Below are 21,594 nucleotides of genomic sequence, written 5' to 3' on the forward strand. Positions count from 1 at the left end.
AAATCCAAAGCTGAAACCCAGGAGCTGTGTGAACAAAGAAGAGAAAGGGAAATCTCTCCCAGCAGCCTCAAAAGCAGCAAATTAAATCTCCTCAGTGAACTTGATGTACCCTGCAACTATGGAATACCTGAATAGACAACAAATCATACCAAAACTGAGGTGGTGGACTATGGGAGCAACGATATACATATTTTTTACTTTTTTTGTGTGTGTGAGTGTGTATGTGTATGCTTCATTGTATGATTTTGTCTGTATAGCTTTGCTTTTACTATTTCTCCTAAGGTTCTGTCTGTTCATTTTTTTGGTTTGTTTTCTGGGGTTTTTTTAATTAGTATATTTTAAGCGCATGTTATCATTCGTGGATTTGTTTTATGGTTTGGTGGCTCTCTTCTTTCCTTCTTTCATTTTTTTCTCTTTTGTTATTACTTTCCAATATTTTTTATTTTTACTAATTATTTTTTATTTTAATAACTTTATTTTTTTCATAGTTTCTTTCATTTTTCCTCCCTTTTCTTCTGAGCCGTGTGGCTGAGAGGGTCCTTGTGTACTGGCCGGGTGTCAGGCCTGTGCCTCTGAGGTGGGAGAGGCAAGTTCAGGACATTGGTCCACCAGAGACCTCCTGGCTGCACATAATATCAAACAGCGAAAGCTCTCCCAGATATCTCCATCTCAATGCTAACACCCAGCTCCACTCAATGACCAGCAAGCTCCGAGGCTGGACACCCTATGCCAAACAAGTAGCAAGACAGAAACAAAATCCCACCCATTAGAAGACAGGCTGCCTAAAATCATAAAACGGTCACAGACATCCCAAAACACACCACCAGATGCGGTCCTGACCACCAGAAAGACAAGATCCAGCCTCATCCCGCAGAATGCAGGCACAAGCCCCCTCCACCAGGAAGCCTACACAACCCACGGAAACAACCATAGCCACTGGGGGCAGACACCAAAAACAACAGGAACTACAAACCTGCAGCCTGAGAAAAAGAGACACCAAATACAGTAAGTTAAGCAAATTGAGAAGACAGACAAACACACAGCACATAAAGGAGCAAGGTAAAAATCCACCAGACCAAACAAATGAAGAGGAAATAGGCAGTCTACCTGAAGAATTCAGAGTAATGATAGTAAAGATAATCCAAAATCTTGGAAATAGAATTGAGAAAATACAAGAAACGTTTAACAAGGACCTAGAAGAAATAAACAGCAAACAAACAATGATGAGCAATACAATAAATGAAATTAAAAATTCCCTAGAAAGAATCAATAGCAGAATAACTGAGGCAGAAGAATGGATAAGTGACCTGGAAGGTAAGAGTGGAAATAACTATTGCAAAGCAGAATAAAGAATGAAAAGAACTGAGGACAGTCTCAGAGGCCTCTGGGACAACATTAAATGCACCAACATTCGAACTATAGGGGTCCCAGAAGAAGAAGAGAAAAAGAAAAGGACTGAGAAAATATTTGAAGAGATTATAGTTGAAAACTTCCTTAATATGGGAAAGGAAATAGTCAATCAAGACCAGGAAGCACAGAGAGTCCCAAAGAGGAAAAATCCAAGGAGAAACACGCCAAGACACATATTAATCAAACTAACAAAAATTAAGTACAAAGAAAAAATATTAAAAGCAGCAAGGGAAAATCAACAAATAACATACAAGGGAATCCCCATAAGGTTAACAGCTGATCTTTCAGCAGAAACTGTGCAAGCCAGAAGGGAGTGGCAGGACATATTTAGAGTGAGGAACAGGAAAAACTTACAAGCAATATCACTCTACCCAGCAAGGATCTCATTCAGATTAGACGGAGAAATTGAAACCTTTACAGACATGCAAAAGCTAACAGAATTCAGCACTACCAAACCAGCTTTACAACAAATGCTAAAGGAACTTCTCTAGGCAGGAATCACAAGACAAGGAAAAGACATACAATGACAAACTCAAAACAATTACGAAAATGGTAACAGGAACATACATATCGATAGTTACCTTAAAATTAAATGGATTAAATGCTCCAACCAAAAGACATAGACTAGCTGAATGAATACAAAAACAAGACCCTATATATTCTGTCTACAAGAGACCCACTTCAGACAGGGACACGTAGAAACTGAAAGTAAGGGGACAGAAAAAGATATTCCATGCAAATGGAAATCAAGAGAAAGCTGGAGTAGCAATACTCATAGCAGACAAAATAGACTTTAAAATAAAGACTATTACAAGAGACAAAGAAGGACACTACATGATGATCAAGGGATCAATCCAAGAAGAAGATATAACAATTGTAAATATTTATGCACCCAACATAGGAGCACCTCAATACATAGGTAAATGCTAACAGCAATAAAAGGGGAAATTAACACCCCACTTTCACCAATGGACAGAAAATCCAAAATGAAAATAAATAAGGAAACACAAGCTTTAAATGATACATTAAGATGAACTTAATTGATATTTATAGGACATTCCATCCAAAAAAAAATGGAATACACTTTATTCTCAACTGCTCATGGAACATTCTCCAGGATAGATCATATCCTGAGTCACAAATCAAGCCTTGGTAAATTTAAGAAAATTGAAATCATATCAAGTATCTCTTCTGACCACAATGCTATGAGACTAGATACCAATTACAAGAAAAAATCTGTAAAATATACATGGAGGCTAAAAAAATGCACTACCTAATAACCAAGAGATCATTGAAGAAATCAAAGAGGAAATCAAAAAAGAGCTACAAACAAATGACAATGAAAACACAACGACACAAAACCTATGGGATGCAGCAAAAGCAGTTCTAAGAAGGAAGTTTATGGCAATACAATCCCACCTCAGGAAACAAGGAACATCTCAAATAAACAACCTAACATTACACCTAATGCAATTAGAGAATGAAAAACAAAAAAAAACCCAAAGTTAGCAGAAGGAAGGAAATCATAAAGATCAGATCAGAAATAAATGAAAAAGAAATGAAGGAAACATTAGCAAAGATCACTAACATTAAAACCTGGTTCTTTGAGAAGATAAATAAAATTGATAAACCATTAGCCAGACTCATGAAGAAAAAAAGGGAGAAGACTCAAATCAACAGAATTAGAAATGAAAAAGGAAAAGTAACAACTGACACTGAAGAAATACAAAGGATCATGAGAGATTACTACAAGCAACTATGTGCCAATAAAATGGACAACCTGGAAGAAATGAACAAATTCTTAGAAAAGCACAACGCTCTGAGACTGAACGAGGAAGAAATAGAAAATATAAACTGACCAATCACAAGCACTGAAATTGAGACTGTGATTAAAAATCTTCCAACAAACAAAAGCCAGCAACTATGTGCCAATAAAATGGACAACCTGGAAGAAATGAACAAATTCTTAGAAAAGCACAACACTCTGAGACTGAATGAGGAAGAAATAGAAAATATAAACTGACCAATCACAAGCACTGAAATTGAGACTGTGATTAAAAATCTTCCAACAAACAAAAGCCCAGGACCAAATGGCTTCACAGGCGAATTCTATCAAACATTTACAGAAGAGCTAACACCTATCCTTCTCAAACTCTTCCAAAATATAGCAGAGGGAAGAACACTCCCAAACTCATTCCATGTGGCCACCATCACCCTGATACAAAAACGAGACAAAGATGTCACAAAGAAAACTACAGGTCAATATCACTGATAAACATGGACGCAAAAATCCTCAACAAAATACTAGCAAACAGAATCCAACAGTACATTAAATGGATCATACACCATGACCAAGTGGGGTTTACTCCAGGAATGCAAGGATTCAACAATATACTCACATCAGTCAATGTGATACACCATATTAACAAATTGAAAGATAAAATCTATATGATAATCTCAATAGCTTCATAAAAAGCTTTTGACATAATTCAATACCCATTTATGATAAAAGCGCTCCAGAATGTAGGCATAGAGGGAACTTACCTCAACATAACAAAGGCTATATATGACAAACCCACAGCCAACATCGTTCTCAATGGTGAAAAACTGAAACCATTTCCACTAAGATCAGGAACAAGACAAGCTTGCCCACTCTCACCACTATTATTCAACATAGTTTTGTATGTTTTAGCCACAGCAGTCAGAAAAGAAAAAGAAGTAAAAGGAATGAAAATCAGAAAACAAGAAGTAATACTGTCACTATTTACAGATGACATGATACTATAGATAGAGAATCCTAAAGATGTTACCAGAAAACTACTAGAGCTAATCAATGAATTTGATAAAGTAGCAGGATACAAAATTAATGCACAGAAATCTCTTGCATTCCTTGAAAAACCTGAAAGAGAAATTAAGGAAACACTCCCATCTACCTTTGTAACAAAAAGAACAAAATACCTAGGAATAAACCTACCTAAGGAGACAAAAGATCTGTAGGAAGAAAACTATAAGACACGGATGAAAGAAATCAAAGACAATACAAACACATGGAGAGATATACCATGTTCCTGGATTGGAAGAAGCAACACTGTGAAAGTGACTATACTACTGAAAGCAATCTACAGATTCAATGCAATCCCTATCAAACTACCAAAAGCATTTTCACAGAACTAGAACAAAAAAATTTCACAGTTTGTATGGAAACACAAAAGACCCAGAACAGCCAAAGCAATCTTGAGAAAGAAAAACGGAGCTGGAGGAATCAGTCTCCCAGACTTCAGACAATACCGCAAAGCTACAGTCATCAAGACAGTATGGTACTGGCACAGAAACAGAAATACACTTGAGGACATGGGGAGGGGGAAGGTTAAGCCGGGACGAAGTGAGAGAGTGGCATGGACTTATATACACTGCCAAATGTAAAATCGCTAGCTAGTGGGAAGCAGCCGCATAGCACAGGGAGATCAGCTCGGTGCTTTGTGACCACTTAGAGTGGTCGGATAGGGAGGTTGGAAGGGAGACACAAGAGGGAGGAGATATGGGGATATATGTATATGTATAGCTGATTCACTTTATTATAAAGTAGAAACTAACACACCATTGTAAAGCAATTATACTCCAATAAAGATGTGGAAATAAATGTTGGCGTTAAGATGTTGGTAAAGCAAGATGTTGGAGTACAGATGTTGGTAAAGCAATTATACTCCAAAAAAGATGTTATAAAAAAAAAAAGAAAAGATAGTTGATATGATTTCCATCTCTAAATTTATTAAAACTTTTGTGACCTGACATATGATCTATTCTGGAGAATGCTCTGTATGTACCTGAGAAGAATGCATGTTGAAGAGAATGTTCTGTATATTTGTTAGGTCCATTTGGTGTAAAATATAGTTCAAGTCTAATATTTCCTGAATCGTTTTCTCTCTGTGTGAGTTAGCCATTGTTGATACCGGGGTACTGAGGTCCCCTATTATTATTGTATTGCTGTCTATTTCTCCCTTCAGGTTTTTTAATATTTGCTTTATATAGCTTTGTGCTCTGATATTGGGTGTATATGTATTTGCAATTGTTTTATCTTCTTGATGAATTGACCCCTTTGTCATCAAATGACCTTCTCTGTTTTTACGAGATTTTAGGACTTAAAGTCTATTTTGTCTGCTATAAGTATAGCCACTCCAGATGTCTTTTGGTTTCCATTTGCATGGAATATCTTTTTCTAATCTTCCACTTCCAGCCTATATCTGTCCTTAAAGCTGAACTGAGTCTCTTGTAGGCAGCTTAAAGATGGATCTTGTTTTTTTTGTTTCACATTTTTTTTTAAATCCATCCAGCCACTGTGTAATTTTCAATTGGAGAATTTAATTCATTTATGTTTAAAGTTAAATTATTAATACATAAGGACTTAATATTGTCATTTTTGTTGACTTTTGTCTGTTTTGTAGTTCCTTTTTTTCCTTTTTTCTTCTTTTTCTGTATTCCTTTGAGATTTGATGATTTTCTGTAGTGATATGTTTATATCCCTTCTCTTTATCTTTTATGTATCAACTTTACATTTTTGCTTTGTTGTTACTATGAGGTTTACATAAAACACCTTATAGTTATAACAGTGTATTTTAAGGTGATAAAATTTTAACTTCCTTCATATACAAACCCCCCACAATTTTACTTCTGTCTCCCACATTTTATGAGAACAATTTACATATCTTTGTAAATGTATCCATTAATAAATTATTATGGCTATAGTTATTTTTAATACTTTTGTTTTTTCACCTTTATACTAGTTAAAAGTGGTTTAAAAACACCATTACAGTATTAAAGTGTTCTGAATTTGACAATATGCTTATCTTTACCAGTGAGTTTTATACTTTCATGTGCTCTCATGTTACTAATTAACATCATTCTGTATCAGCTTGATTAACTCCCTTTAGTATTTCTTGTACAGTAGGTCTAGTGGTGATGAGCTAGGTCTTTTATTTATCTGGGGAAGTCTATCTCTCCTTCACTTCTGAAGGACAACTTTGCTGGGTAATACTTTTTCTTTCTCTCAGCACACTGAATATATCAATCTATACTCTCTTGGCCTGCAATGCATCTGCTATGAAATCTACTGACAGACTTATGTGGGCTCCCTTTTAAGCCTTTTTTACTCTTGTTGCTTTAGAAAGTCTATCTTTGATTTTTGACAGCTTGATTATACTGTGCCTTGGTGAAGTCTTCTTTGAGTTCAACCAGTTTGGGTATTTTTGATAGTCATGTATCTGAATTTCTATATCCTCCCAGATATGGTAGTGTTCAGCCATTATTCCTTTAAATAAGTTTTCTGCTCCTTTCTCTCACTCTTCTCCTTTGGGGTCTCCCATAATGCAAATGTTAGCTGTCTTTATGGTGTTCCCTCAATCCCATAGGCTTTCTTCATTTCTTTTTGTTCATTTTTTATCTTCTCTGACTGAACAATTTCAAATGACCTGTCTTCAAGTTCACAGATTTTTTTCTTCTACTTGATCAACTCAGTGATTGAGGCTCTTTATTGCATTTAAAATCATATTTATTGTATTCTTGAGCTCCAAAATTCCTGTTTGGTTCTGTTTTATGATTTCTATCTCTCTGTTAAACTTATTTTTTTCATGTATTATTTAGCTGATTTTATTGTGTTGTCTTATCTGTTTTCTCTGGTAGCTTTCTGAGCTTTCCTAAAACAATTATTTTCAATTCTTTGTCAGATCTTCATTTCTTTGGAACTGGGTATTGGAAAAATATTGTCTTCCTTTGGTCACATCATGTTTTCTTGATTTTTCATTTCTTTTAAGTCTTGTGTTGCTGTCTTCACATTTAAATAAGGAGTGAGTCTCCTTCTCCAGGCTTTACTGACTGGCTTCAGGAGAGAAATATCTTCACCAATCAGCCCAAATTTGGTTTCTGAAGCTCTCTTAGACCTTTTCAATCTATGTTTCTTGCTCCCACTTGGAGGAAGGGGAATTAAGTATGCATGCCTTCTCTCAATCCTGCAAATCCAGACAGTGTCCTAAGAACCTCCATTTTGTTGCACTAGGGTGGTGCCCTGAAACACTCAAATTTCTGTACCTTCTCCCAATGCCACAGAGTTGATTTTATTTTTGCACATGCTTATGAGCCATATCTAAGAGCTCACAGTCACTATCCATGAGCTTGCATGCAGGGTACCAGCCACAGGGGTGCAGTTGAGGTGTTCAGAGAGTTGGGTGTTACTGTGGGCCACTTGGGGGTCCAAAGGTATGGCATTCCAAGCAGCCCTTGGTCAGACTTGCTGATGGAGTCCAAGAAGCAATATATAGGATCCTTGGCCCTTTGTTGAATTCTGATTTCTGAGAGCTGCAATTTCCCATTTCCCTTCTCTGTTCCCAGTATCTCCCTATCTCTCAGCTGTGCCAATAATTTCCATATTCTGGGTGGAATGAGGAAGAAGTAGGCCTCATGGGTAGCAACCCATAGCTGGGGAAGTCAGGTACTCAGTACACTCTCACTTACTCCAGTGGGAGAAATTATGGGTTGAAATATTACTCAGCCATAAAAAAGAATGAAATAATGGCATCTGCAGTGCCATGGATGGACCTAGAGATTGTCATACTGAGTGAAATCAGAGAAAGACAAATATATATTGCTTATATGTGGAATCTAAAGAAAATAGTACAAATGAACTTATTTATGAAACAGAGAGTCACAGATGTAGGAAAAAAACTTATGGTTACCAAGGGGGCAGGGGGGAGGGATAAATTGGGACATTGGGTTTGACATATACACACACTATATATAAAATAGATAACGAATAAGAACCTATTTTAATGCACAGGGGATTCTACTCAATACTCTGTAATGACCTATATGGAAAAGAATCTAAAAAAGAATGAATATATGCATATGTATAATATAACTGATTCACTTTGCTGTACAGCAGAAACTAACACAACATTGTAAATCAACTGTACTTGAATAAAAATTAATAAAAAGAAAAAAGAAAAGGAATTATGTCTCTTGGCACTAAACTGTACTGCCTTGAGGGAAGAATGACAATGGGTAAAATGAAACTGTTCTTCATACCTTCCTCGATACATGTATTCTCAGATTTTTTGCTCTAACAGCATGCTGGAACTTCTCTGCAGGACTCCCAGACACCCAGAACAGTATTCCTGTCTATGAATGGTTGTCAAAATCAATGTTCTGTAGAGGGATAACAGAGAAAACTCCTGTTCTGCCATCTTGCTGAGGTCACTCCCTTGTTGTCCTTTATTTTCTCTTCCCCTTTTCAGACTTCTCTGATTTTAATGGACTATTTTGTGTGTTAAATTAATGCATCTCCTTTCTTAGACCATAAATAATTCTTCTTAATTTTTAGTGGATGCCCTAGATCTTACAATAACTAATCTTTCAAGTATTAATAGTATTATACTGCTGCAAATACTGCTGTGTACCTTTTATGCAGATACCTTTCAACAGAATATTTCAAATTCCTTTTTCATGTTATTACTGTTTTTCATTTCAAATATCCATATGCAAGCATCATTTAGTACACTGTTAATTTATTGCTTAAACAAATAATTCTGTTTTAGATCAGTTAAGAATATGGAAAAAAATAAGTATTTTCTTTAACCTTCATTTATTTCTTCTCTAATGCTTTTCCTTTCTTTATTAGACTGAAGTTTCTGACCTATATAATTTTCACAATGCTTGCAGAACTTCTTTTAACATTGTAGGTGAAGTCTGCTAGCAAAAAATTCTCTTTGCACTGCATTCCAGTTTGGAATTTTTCATTAACCTGTGTTGTTCAACAGCATTTTCTTTAACCTTCATTTATTTCTTCCCTGCTGCTTTTCCTTTCTTTATTAGATTGAAGTTTCTGACCTATATGATTTTCACGATGCTTGCAGAACTTCTTTTAACACTGTAGGTGAAGTCTGCTAGCAATAAATTCTCTTTGCATTGCATTCCGGTTTGGAATGTTTCATTAACCTGTGTTGTTCAAATTCACTAATTATTTTCTTAGCCATGTCAGGCTTACTAATGAGTACAACTAAGACATTATTTTCTGCTACAGAGTTTTGCTTTCTAATGTTTTTTTTTATTCTTCATACGAATATCCATATTTCTTCTTACACTGCCCATCTACTTTTACATGTTCTCTACTTTTTTCATTAGAACCCTAAACATGTTAACCATAGCTTTTTAAATTCCCTGACTGATAATTCCAGCATTTGTGTCATGGTTCTCATATCTGGTTGTCATGACTTCAGAGTAGTTTTTTGTTTATGTCTTTGCCATCTGGCATGACTTTTTAAAATAATTTTTATTGGAGTATAGTTGATTTACAATGTTGTGTTAGTTTCTGCTATACAGCAAAGTGAATCAGTTATACATATACATATATCCACACTTTTTTAGATTTTTTTCCCATATAGGTCATTACAGAGTATTGGTAGAATGCCCTGTGTTATGACTTTTTAATTGAAAGCTGGACCTGCTATATAGGTATTAATAATAGGGAGGGAGATAAATATTTTTCTAAAATAGTTTAAAGGTGTACAGTGTGATGATTTAACATATACATACAACGTGGAATGGTTACCACAATCAAGTTAATTAACACATCACCACGTCACACAGTTACCATTTTCTTTTTTTATTTTTTAACATCTTTATTGGAGTATAATTGCTATACAATGGTGTGTTTCTGCTTTATAATAAAGTGAATCAATTATACATATCCCCATATCCCCATATTTCTTCCCTCTTGCGTCTCCATCCCTCCCTATCCCACCCTTCTAGGTGGTCACAAAGCACTAAGCTGATCTCCCTGTGCTATGCGGCTGCTTCCCACTAGCTATCTATTTTACATTTGGTAGTATATTATGCCCATGCCACTCTCTCACTTTGTCCCAGCTTACCTTTGCCCCTCCCCATATCCTCAAGAGTCCATTCTCTAGTAGGTCTGCGTCTTTATTCCCATCTTGCCCCTAGGTTCTTCATGACCTTTTTTATTTTTTTTAGATTCCACATATATGTGTGCATATGGTATTTGTTTTCCTCTTTCTGACTTACTTCACTCTGTATGACAGACTCTAGGTCAATCCACCTCACTACAAATAACTCAATTTCGTTTCCTTTTATGGCTGAGTAATATTCCATTGTATATATGTGCCACATCTTCTTTAGCCATTCATCTGTTGGTGGACACATAGGTTGCTTCCATGTCCTGGCAATTGTAAATAGAGCTGCAATGAACATTTTGGTACATGACTCTTTTTGAATTATGGTTTTCTCAGGGTATATGCCCAGTACTGGGATTGCTGTGTCATATGGTAGTTCTATTTTTAGTTTTTTAAGGAATGTCCATACTGTCCTCCATAGTGGCTTTATCAATTTACATTCCCACCAACAGTGCAAGAGGGTTCCCTTTTCTCCACACCCTCTCCAGCATTTATTGTTTGTAGATTTTTGATGATGGCCATTCTGACGGCTGTGAGGTGATACCTCATTGTAGTTTTGATTTGCATTTCTCTAATGATTAGTGATGTTGAGCAGCTTTTCATGTGCTTCTTGGTCATCTGTATGTCTTCTTTAGAGAAATGTCTATTTAGGCCTTCTGCCTATTTTTGGATTGGGTTATTTGTTTTTCTGATATTGAGCTGCATGAGCTGCTTGTAAATTTTGGAGATTAATCCTCTGTCAGTTGCTTCATTTGCAAATATTTTCTCCCATTCTAAGGGTTGTCTTTTCGTCTTGTTTATGGTTTCCTTTGCTGTGCAAAAGCTTTTAAGTTTCTTTAGGTCCCATTTGTTTACTTTTGTTTTTATTTCCATTTCTCTAGGAGGTGGCTCAAAAAGGATCTTGCTGTGATTTATGTCATAAGGTGTTCTATGTTTTCCTCTAAGGGTCTTATAGTGTCTGGCCTTACATTTAGGTCTTTAATCCATTTTGAGTTTATTTTTGTGTAAGTTACCATTTTCTTAATGTGAGAATTTACATTAACCCAGCAGGAAGTTGTACTATGTTTAATGTTTATTTTAGCTATAGGTTCTAGAGCTTCAAATTCCAGTAGTGTCCTTCTTGTCTCCACTCTTGACACAGGTCTTCCCTATGTACTCTCCTTAGAGTCTTCATCATGCAGCATTTTTAGCTTCAATCCCCTATTGTTACGCTGGAGCTCCGTTGTGGGGGAAGAAAAGCATTCATGTGTTGCCTGATTAAATCTCAGTCTTTATTGGGCCTGTCTCTTGAGGTTGTAACCTTCACAAGTTTGTACAAAGGTACTGCTTTTATTTTCCCCAGACTCAGCTCCCTTCTACGGCACCAGCATTCATGATCTGTATTCTTGAAGACCAGACCCCTCCTACCAAATATATTTTTGTTTCTCTCCTTTACATGAGATAGGAAGACTCTAGGGGGCCAGACTGAGAAGAAATCTCCTTTACAAATTGTGAGTAATGGTCAGAATTGAGCTCTGGCAGTCTTATTTTCTGGAGAGTAGGACTTTTCTTTTTCCAATAAATTTATTCACTTATTTATTGGCTGTGTTTGGTCTTCCTTGCTGCATGCGGGCTTTCTCTAGTTGCAGCAAGTGGGGGCTATTCTTCATTGTGGTGCGTGGGCTTCTCATTGAGGTGGCCTCTCTTTTTGCAGAGCACGGGCTCTAGGCATGCAGGCTTCAGTAGTTGTGGTACGTGGCCTCAGTAGTTGTGGCTCACAGGCTCTAGAGCACAGGCTCAGTAGTTGTGGTGCACAGGCTTAGTTGCTCCACGCATGTGGGATTTTCCCGAACCAGGGCTCAAACGTGTGTCCCATGCACTGGCAGGTGGATTCTTAACCACTGCGCCACCAGGGAAGTGCCTGTGTGCCATCTTTTAAAGTTTAGATTTTATTCTGGAGTTCACAAGGATCCAATATATTTTTGGTTGTTTGTTTTACGAGGTTTTGTTTTAAGCAGGGATGTGACATGATCAGTTCGATTGAATGAATTTGAATTGTTCAAAGTAATGTGGAACATACGTTTTTTGGCCAAGCTATCCACTACCAGCTGAGAAAAAATATGACTTCTCCTATATTTTAGGGTCATGGGATATGATGAGCATTCATATGTCCCCTGCATTGGCAGGCAGGTTCTTAACTACTGCGCCACCAGGGAAGCCCTATTTTTTTATGAAGGTTCTTGATGTATGTTACAGTGGTTATTCTTCCTGACTGCCATAATTTCTTTTATAGAGACCCATAAAGGTTTCTGTAGATACATTTCAACTTCCTAAAAAGCACAAGCCCTTCACCTTTTCAATCATTAGCATCACAAAAAATAAACAGATTAATATAAGTTCACACACCTGCCTCATATAAGACTTTGAAATCCTCAAGGTCAAAGATTTTTATCATCATACCACCAGCACCTAGAACTTACACTTATTGAACACTTCTCTGAACTCTACTAATAAGTGTTTGATCTCCTTGATGACACTTTGACAAGCAAATACCTATATATGGTCACATGAGAACACAGTAGAATAAGAAAAAAAAGCTAAAATAGCAAAAAAAAGTTGTACTTTTTTTTTTGTATAGTACTTTGTAAGTACTGAATCATTGAAAGGGTTCATTTCAAATGTTACTGATGTGAAAGCTCAAAATTTCTTCATAGAGAAACATGTATCTATGTACTAAAACAATCAAAATTATACAATAGTGGATGGAATTTCAGGTACTCTCAACATTATCCCAAATCTAAATCATGTTGAATTTGATCTTCACTGGCATTGTTGCAGTTTATTATTAGTTATTAAACATTGTAACCTATGACATTTGGATTCATAAATATTTTTATAGACTCCTTTATAAGGTTAGATTTCTCCCTAAATTTAATTGTAAAGTAAACCAGGTAATTCATTAAAATTATATATTATAATTTTGAAGTAGGACACTTCATACTTTTAATAAAGACCTAGAGAAATAACTAACAAACTCAATGTGCAAGACAAATAATTGAGCATAATACAGTGGACCAAACAGAATTTTTAATTCACTCAATATTATATAATGCATAGCTAAAATAACCTTTAGCTTATAGATCTGTTATCTGGACTATAAAACAAAGTGCTATAGTGCCATCTCCTGGAAAGTATAATGATCTAGAAGAGTAGGTGTAATTTAATATGAGCTTTGTTTAATAAGTATTTCATATTAATCAAATCAATAAGGGAGGGGAAAAGAGAGATAAGACTATAGATTTATATTCTGAGAGTAAAAATGAGTATTTTTAATATTGAGTAAGTGTGAGACTAAATATTTCACCCTTGTAACATTATTTCTTTATCCTTTAGAAACTTACATCAACATACACCATTAAATCCTTTAATATTAAGGGCATGTGCTGAACTTACAAAGATATAAGGTTAATCATTTTAGGGCATGAGCTTAAGTTCCTGTCTAAAATCAGTTAGGACTCTCACTTTGTAGGAGCCCACCCCCCCTTTATAATCCTACAGCAATTATAAAAATTATTAGAATAAGATTGGCCATAAAAGTCATTAGAGTCAGATACTGAGAGTCTGCCAGTTTATTGAGAATAGTTATCTGTACCTCCAGATCATTCACAAACCTAAACTTTCTCTTAAAAGCATAGTTACAATTTTTTCTAACAAAAAGTCTTTGTTTCTTCAGAAATTTATTTTTGTGTATCCTATTAAAAGAGTTATTTTTGAGCTATTGAGTCCTCTGTGCTCAATATTTAACCCATTTCTTCTTAATTTTCTATCAATGGAGTTACTATTGAGAAATGCACTTTATTTTTACTTTATTGTAATGTCTTATGTGATCTTGATATTTTGTGTTGAATTTTTAACCTGTTACATTATTTTAAAAATATTATATTGAACTGTATATACAATGAAATTTTGTTGTACAAGTTACTATTTAGGTTTCACTCTCATTTTTTGTATGGTACATATATAATTCACTTTGTTCTTATGACATTGTTATTTAATGTTATATAGGAAATGTTACAGAAAATTGGTATCTTAAACTTATGAACAAAATGATATTAACAATAATATTTATTGACCCCTAATTATGATTTAATAGTTGACACAGGGAAAGCTACAACTATACAATATGTAATATAATAGAAACCAGATAATACAGAAATTATCCCTGTTTTCAATATAAATTATCTACCAAACAACCATGAAATATCAAAAGTACAGTGTTATCATTAGTTAGATATTTATTTATTTCTGTACTGAGAAGCTATAGCAATGATTGTTGAATAGGAATAAATAGGATTTAATCTTTTTTTACATTCAAAATCTTTTTTAAGCATTTATCAAGTTTATTGTGGAATAATGTATATACAATGTACTGTATCTATTTAAAGTAGACAATTCAATGAGTTTTGGCAGCTGTGTTCACTGTAGGAGCTACAAGCTAAACTGAAATAAAGAACATCTCCCTCATCCCCATTCTATTCTATCCTTTTATCTACTGCCTGCCCTAGAAAACAACCATTTACATTTTGGTTAGCATATTACTTTGTAAGTTTATATAAAGTAATCAAGTATTATATCAATATAATACTTTGTTTCTAAATTCAACACTCAACATAATTATTTTGACATTCATGTATGTGTTCATGTTTACCAGTTTGTTCCTTTAATTGTACTTATTTATTTTATTAGTTCACTCAGTACCTTCTTTCCTATGAGTAGAAGGTTTATTTTATTTTATCTTATTTTATTTTTTTTGAAGTAAAATTCCTTTACAATGTTGTGTTAGTTTCTGCTGTACAAAGAAGTGGGTCAGCTATATGAATACATATATCCCCTCCCTCTTGGACCTCCCTCCCCGCTATATCCCACTCATCTAGGTCATCACAGAGCACAGAGCTGAGCTTCCTGTGCTATACAGCAGGTTCCCACTAGCTATCTATTTTACACATTGTAGTGTATTTATGTCAAACCTAATCTCTCAATTCATCCCACCCTCCCCTTACCTTCCACGTCCACACAACCATTCTCTATATCTGCATGTCTATTCCTACCCTGCAAATAGGTTCATCTGTACCATTTTTCTAGATTCCACATATAAGCGTAAATATACAATATTTGTTTTCCTCTTTCTGATTTACTTCACTCTGTATGACAGACTCTAGGTCCATCCCTATCTCTATCCATTCATCTGTTGATGGACATTTAGGTTGTTTCCATGTCCTGGCTCTTATAAATAGTGCTACAATGAACATTGGGGTACATGTGTCCTTTTGAATTATGGTTTTCTCTGGGTATATGCCCAGTAGTGGGATTGCTGGGTCATATGGTAGTTCTATTTTTAGTTTTTTAAGGAACCTCCATACTTTTCTCCATTGTGGCTGTATCAATTTACACTCCCACCAACAGTGCAAGAGGGTTCCCTTTTTTCCACACTCTCTCCAGCATTTATTTTTTGTAGATTTTTTTGATGATGACCATTTCTGACCGGTGTGAGGTGATAGATCATTGTAATTTTGATTTGCATTTCTCTAATAATTAGTGATGTTGAGCATTATTTTGCTTTATTTTATTTTTGATTGTGGTAAGAACACTTGAGATCTACACTCTTAACAAAATTTTAAGTGCACAACACAGTATTGCTAGGTATAAGCGCAATGCTGTACAGCAGATTTCTAGAACTTATTCATCTTATATAATGAAATATGGTTAGGATTTGACACTCTCATTCTCTGTTAATGGAAATCTGTATGGATTTCAGATTTGGATGATATAATTACAACTGTTGAAAATAGTAGTGTATATGGTTTTGTGGGAACATAAGTTTTCATTTTCTCTTGGATACTTATCTAGGAGTGGAAAGGCTGGAGTCACAATGTGGATGTATGTCTAATGTAACTGCAAAGTCTTTATTAAATAAATCAGCAAAAGAACCTTCTTTTCCCCCTGAATTCTTATGGATGGTTATGTGTATCTAAGTTTCAGAAATGCTCAAATCCAGTCTTATATATTAGTTATGTGTTTCTATTCTATAGAAACTCTACTAAAACCACATGCAAATATGGACCTTTTCTCATTTTTCTATTTTACATCAAATACAATGCCCTGTCTCTCATGTGTGCTTTAATAAACATGTTTCATAAGCAAATAATTTAAATTTTAATACAGAAGTATTTTCATATATCTCGGTTTGGCCCCTCTCCCAACCTAGTGACATGAGGTTCCTACCATTCTACCTCCTACTATTTTTAATACACTTTAGTGTTATCTTAAAGGAAGATTCAGTATTGCTTTTAAAGGACATGTGAATGCTGAAGAGTGGATTCAAGTTGTTTTCCAGTGAAGAGAAATGAGGTCATAGTATGTCACCATATTTATGGAGTACTAAAAGCCAACAGACACAGGTGGAAAAACAAATAAACCTGAACTTAAAAAAATATTTTAAACACCTGTTTTGAAACAACTGGTATGTAGTAGATTTTATTCTAAGTAACACAGAAATGAAATTAAGAGAAAAGTTCTAACCTGATGTTAGAATTGAAACTTCAAAATTGGTTGTCCTTACTGCCTGCTTTGAAGGTCAAGACTGCATGTTGAACAACAAGAGACAGAGGCCAAAAGACAAGAACACATCCACCAAGAATGAGCTTAAGTGTGATTTCATGATTATAAAACACCTTCAGAAAAGGCAATATACTAATTAAAAGTGCTTTCGGACATGAACAAGCCAGATATTTCAGCAATATTTATAGATGCGATCCTTGGTTTAGACAAGCCAAGTAATACATCGAATATACTAAGAACCTTTCTTTTCTCATCAGACATGATGAATAGGAATTACCCATCCCCTGTAGAATATATATTCCTCATGGTCAACAGAAAGAAATTTTCAGTCTACAAGAGGGTTTTAAAGTCTTTTGCAGGCAAAAATACTGCCGTAAAACACTATGCTTTGAACCATGGTACTACAGGGACAAAATAATTGTTTGCAATTCTTTTAATAATGAAACTAATTTCTAAAATAGATTTATTTCTACTGTTTCAAATAGCTCTCTGTTTAAATCATTTTACTGGAATGATTGAAAATTAGTTGAAAATCACTGAAGGTTTACATCAACAAGTATTTAAATCCAGAAGCCAGTTGAATAATTAAATTTGGATTATTGAATACAAACTCCAGAGATGTTATCAAAAAAGAAATAGACAGTTAATGTTAGACATTATTCCTGTGAAAGAGATGGGAGAGAGAGAATTCTATAAATCCAACATTTCAGAGCACTGACTTAGATTACCAAAGTAAATAATTTTAAAAGGCAAATTTCTTTTGAAATATTTTAATCAATCTTAATTTAATCTAACAAGTCATTTACACCTTATTGTAAATTAGTTCAACCACAAATCACCTCACCTTTATATACTATTTTTATTATACATTTATTATCTATTTTTCATCTTATTTATCCCATCAAAACTTATACGTTTTCAAGGAAAATCACTTTAGATAGTTGTCAGAGCATTTATATGTCTTGGTGTAATGGTTAATTTTGTGTCAACTTGAATGGCCACCAGTAGGTATATCCTACTGGTTCTATTTCTCTGGAGAATCCTGACTAAAACACCTGGCCTGAAATGAACTGGTACCTAAAAAAAATTGTAAAGTCTTCAAATTTATCTACTGCCAGGGGGCCTCTCTCTTCAGAAACATCAACATCACACTGATCAACATAATCTGCATTCAAGCTTAAAAGCAAAATAAACAGCCTGATAGACATCAGTTCAAAGCCTGATTTGAACACTTGCTAGCTATATGGTCTTGGATGAATTACTTAACCATTGAGCCACAGTTTCAATATCAGTAAATGAAAACAGTAACTATTGCTTTGCAGGGGTTTTTTTGAAATTATACATTATTTATTTAAAATCCTGAAATCCAGTAGTGGTCCAATAAATAATATTTTTATTTATTATTTTAATCATAGAATCATTACATTGCCAAAAACCCAAAGTCTTTCTGTTCTGTTTCAACCCATAGAGAGTAAATATTTATGGGCAAATTTTTACAAAATCATAGCCAGAATGTATGTTCTCAGTAATTCTTTTAATAAAGAATTATTGACAATGATTGAAGATTGTGTGTATCAGATATTTGTATTCACTAGATCATATGCCTCTGAAGTAAAAAGAAACAATGTTACTTATGTAAATAACCAGATAAAATTTACTTTAAAAAATACAGTAGTAAATCTGCTGACCTAAAGAAAAATAAAATCCTTCCATCTAAATATGTGATAATATTCCATAGAAAATATTGCAGTTGTTATAATTAAGCTCTTCTTCTATAGTGTTAACTGAGAACCTCTAATGTTTTTAAAACTACTGAATGTTCACTTCTTACATAAGAAGAATTTCCATGACTTATCCATTGTGCTAAATACCCAGTCAAACTTCTTCCTAAATTTATGTGGTAACAATTTGAGGCTTAAAAGCATAGTTACAGATACACCTATGTGAACAGCTTTACTAAAAGTGTGGTGAAGCAACACTGCATATTTATATACACTTTGGAAAGTCTCATCCAGGTAGCACTGCAAATTAAATTCTGTGGCATCCCCTCAGAAAGAGTATGCAGAGGTATTCTTGGAAATCATTCTGGTTTGTCTAGATTTTCACATATCTAAATCATGCATGATTTCCTAAAATTTTTTATCATGGTTTGCTTCCATCTAACTAATGCATAATTTGGTGCTATATCTTCATCTATCTTTTCTCCTTGATTTACTTCAAAATAAAACTTGAACCGTCTCTCCATTACTTCCATATGGTTTAGGCAATAAAATATGGACTCAGATAGTTAATGTTGTTGACCTCTTAGGATTAGAGTATATTAGGGTTAGAAGTCCAGGGACTTCTAAACAAAAGATATAAATAAATATTTGTATATAAATGCAGATACCTGTATATTAATTGAGACATGACTTGTGAACATCAAAACTGGCATACTCAATTGATTAATAAGAACAATTTGATGTCTCTTAATGTTTACATGTAGCCATTAATAGACAATTAGATTTATTCATCCATTATATAAATTTTGCTAATAGGTACAAGACACCATTATAGGCACTTGATATATATGAAGTTTAATAAAATTTTTCAACTTCTAGAAGCTCATAATGTGAGGGAGTAAATAATCAAAAGTCAATAAAAAGCAAAAATTAGAATAGCATCATAAATCAGAATGCATAATTTCTCATATGATTTCTTAAGTGTTTCAGAGACTAACAATGTGCAATAAAATGAAGCCAGAAATCTAGAAGGAAATCACAGGTGAGGACCACATTTTCTGAGAACATTGATTATCCAGTTAAATTAGGTACTAGACAATGAGAAAATTTCAAAGGTTTGTGAAAACAACAAGGACATCATCAAAGCTATATTTTGATGCATAAATCTTGCAAAAGAATGGAATTATCTTGAGTTCTGAGAGAAGACAATAGGTGAGACCAACAACAAGGAGGTTATTAGAGGCTCTCTTAATTGTCCAAATGAGAAGCAGTAAGGGAACCCTCTATAACAGAGCAATGCAAATCAAGAGAAAAAGTGATTTGAGAGATGATATGGAGGTGGAAATAAGTGGTTTTGGCAATTGGTAATGGTGGCTATCAGCTAAACCCTAATTTTTAATATAATTAAAATTAAATACAATTATGGAAATACACTAAATAGTGAAGTTCTCCATTAAAATGTTCATCTTGTTTGGAGATACATGTTATAGCCAAGTGTATTCAGGAGGAAGGAAATTATAAAAATTATTTTAGGATTTCATCCACTTTCATGAGTTTTACCTACATTTTTTAAGCAGATGATTCTCAAATACTACTTAAAACAAGATGTGGTACATACATACAATGGAATATTAGTCATAAAAAAGGAACAAAATTGTGTCATTTGTAGTGATGTGGATGAACCTAGAGTCTGTCATACAGAGTGAAGTAAGTCAAAAAGAAAAACAAATATATTAATGCCTATATATGGAATCTAGATAAATTGTACTGATGAACCTATTTGCAGGGCAGGAAAAGAGATGCAGACATAGAGAACAGACTTGTGGACATGGGGGTGGGCGTGGGTGGAAGGGGAGGGTGGGACAAACTGAGATAGTAGCATTGACATATATACACTACCATGTGTAAAACAGATAGCTGGTGGGAAGCTGCTGTATAGCATAGGGAGCTCGGCTCGGTGGTCTGTGATCACCTAGAGGGGTGGGATGGTGGGGAGAGGGAAGTCCAAGAGGGAGGGGATATATGTATTCATATAGCTGATTCACTTTGTTCTACAGCAGAAAGTAATACAGCATTGTAAAGCAATTATTCTCCAATAAAAAAAATTAATAAAAATAGTATTTAAGGTATTCCACACTTCTGTTCTATTTAAAGTATCCTAATCATTTTTCCAACATTTACAGTTGGACACGTTTCTGGTATTTCAAACCCAAGAAACCCAAAATTTAGCTTTTTTCTCCCTACAATCTGCTCCAATCCTTGTGGTCTTTAGCGTCACTAAAGAAGCTTCTTTAGTGAAGCTTCTTTTGGCTTCACTGAAAGTCTGCTTCCCACATATAAACAAAACAAAATAACAACAAAAACTTCTAGTCATCAGTGATGAAAACCAGTATTCTCTTGGATTTGGTCCTCTACCTTTTCAAGAACTTTGAAGAATCTGAGATTTTACTCTTCTTTTAAGGTAACAGAAGACATATTTCATGCTAACTTTCATGACAACAGAAGACATGAGACTCACCATTATTCACATCACAGCAAGTAGCATGAGTTTTATGCTCACATTCGTTGCCCTTGTCCTCCAAATAGCAGAGGTGACATGGAGTGACCCAGCTGGAAGCTGCACACACAGTAAATTTTTGTCACAGGTGAGGAACTCCAAACTTAGAAAATCCCAGTGTTTCAACGGAGTTGCTAGAAAACCTCCCTGATCTTTGCCTCTGAGGAAGATATTACCTTTATTATCATGGTCAGGGATCGAATCTGCCCTCTGCCCTGGAGGGAGAGAGGATCTCTATTTTCCAAGGTTGCTTGCTGTACAAACATCTTTGAAAAGAGTTCAGAACAAAAGCTAATTCAAGACATGAAGAAATGTCATGAAGAATCATTCTCTGTCCTGTCTGGTTCCCAGT

The sequence above is a fragment of the Neophocaena asiaeorientalis genome, unplaced genomic scaffold (assembly GCF_003031525.2).
Source record: "Neophocaena asiaeorientalis asiaeorientalis breed wild unplaced genomic scaffold, Neophocaena_asiaeorientalis_V1.1 scaffold116, whole genome shotgun sequence".
Taxonomy (NCBI): domain Eukaryota; kingdom Metazoa; phylum Chordata; class Mammalia; order Artiodactyla; family Phocoenidae; genus Neophocaena; species Neophocaena asiaeorientalis.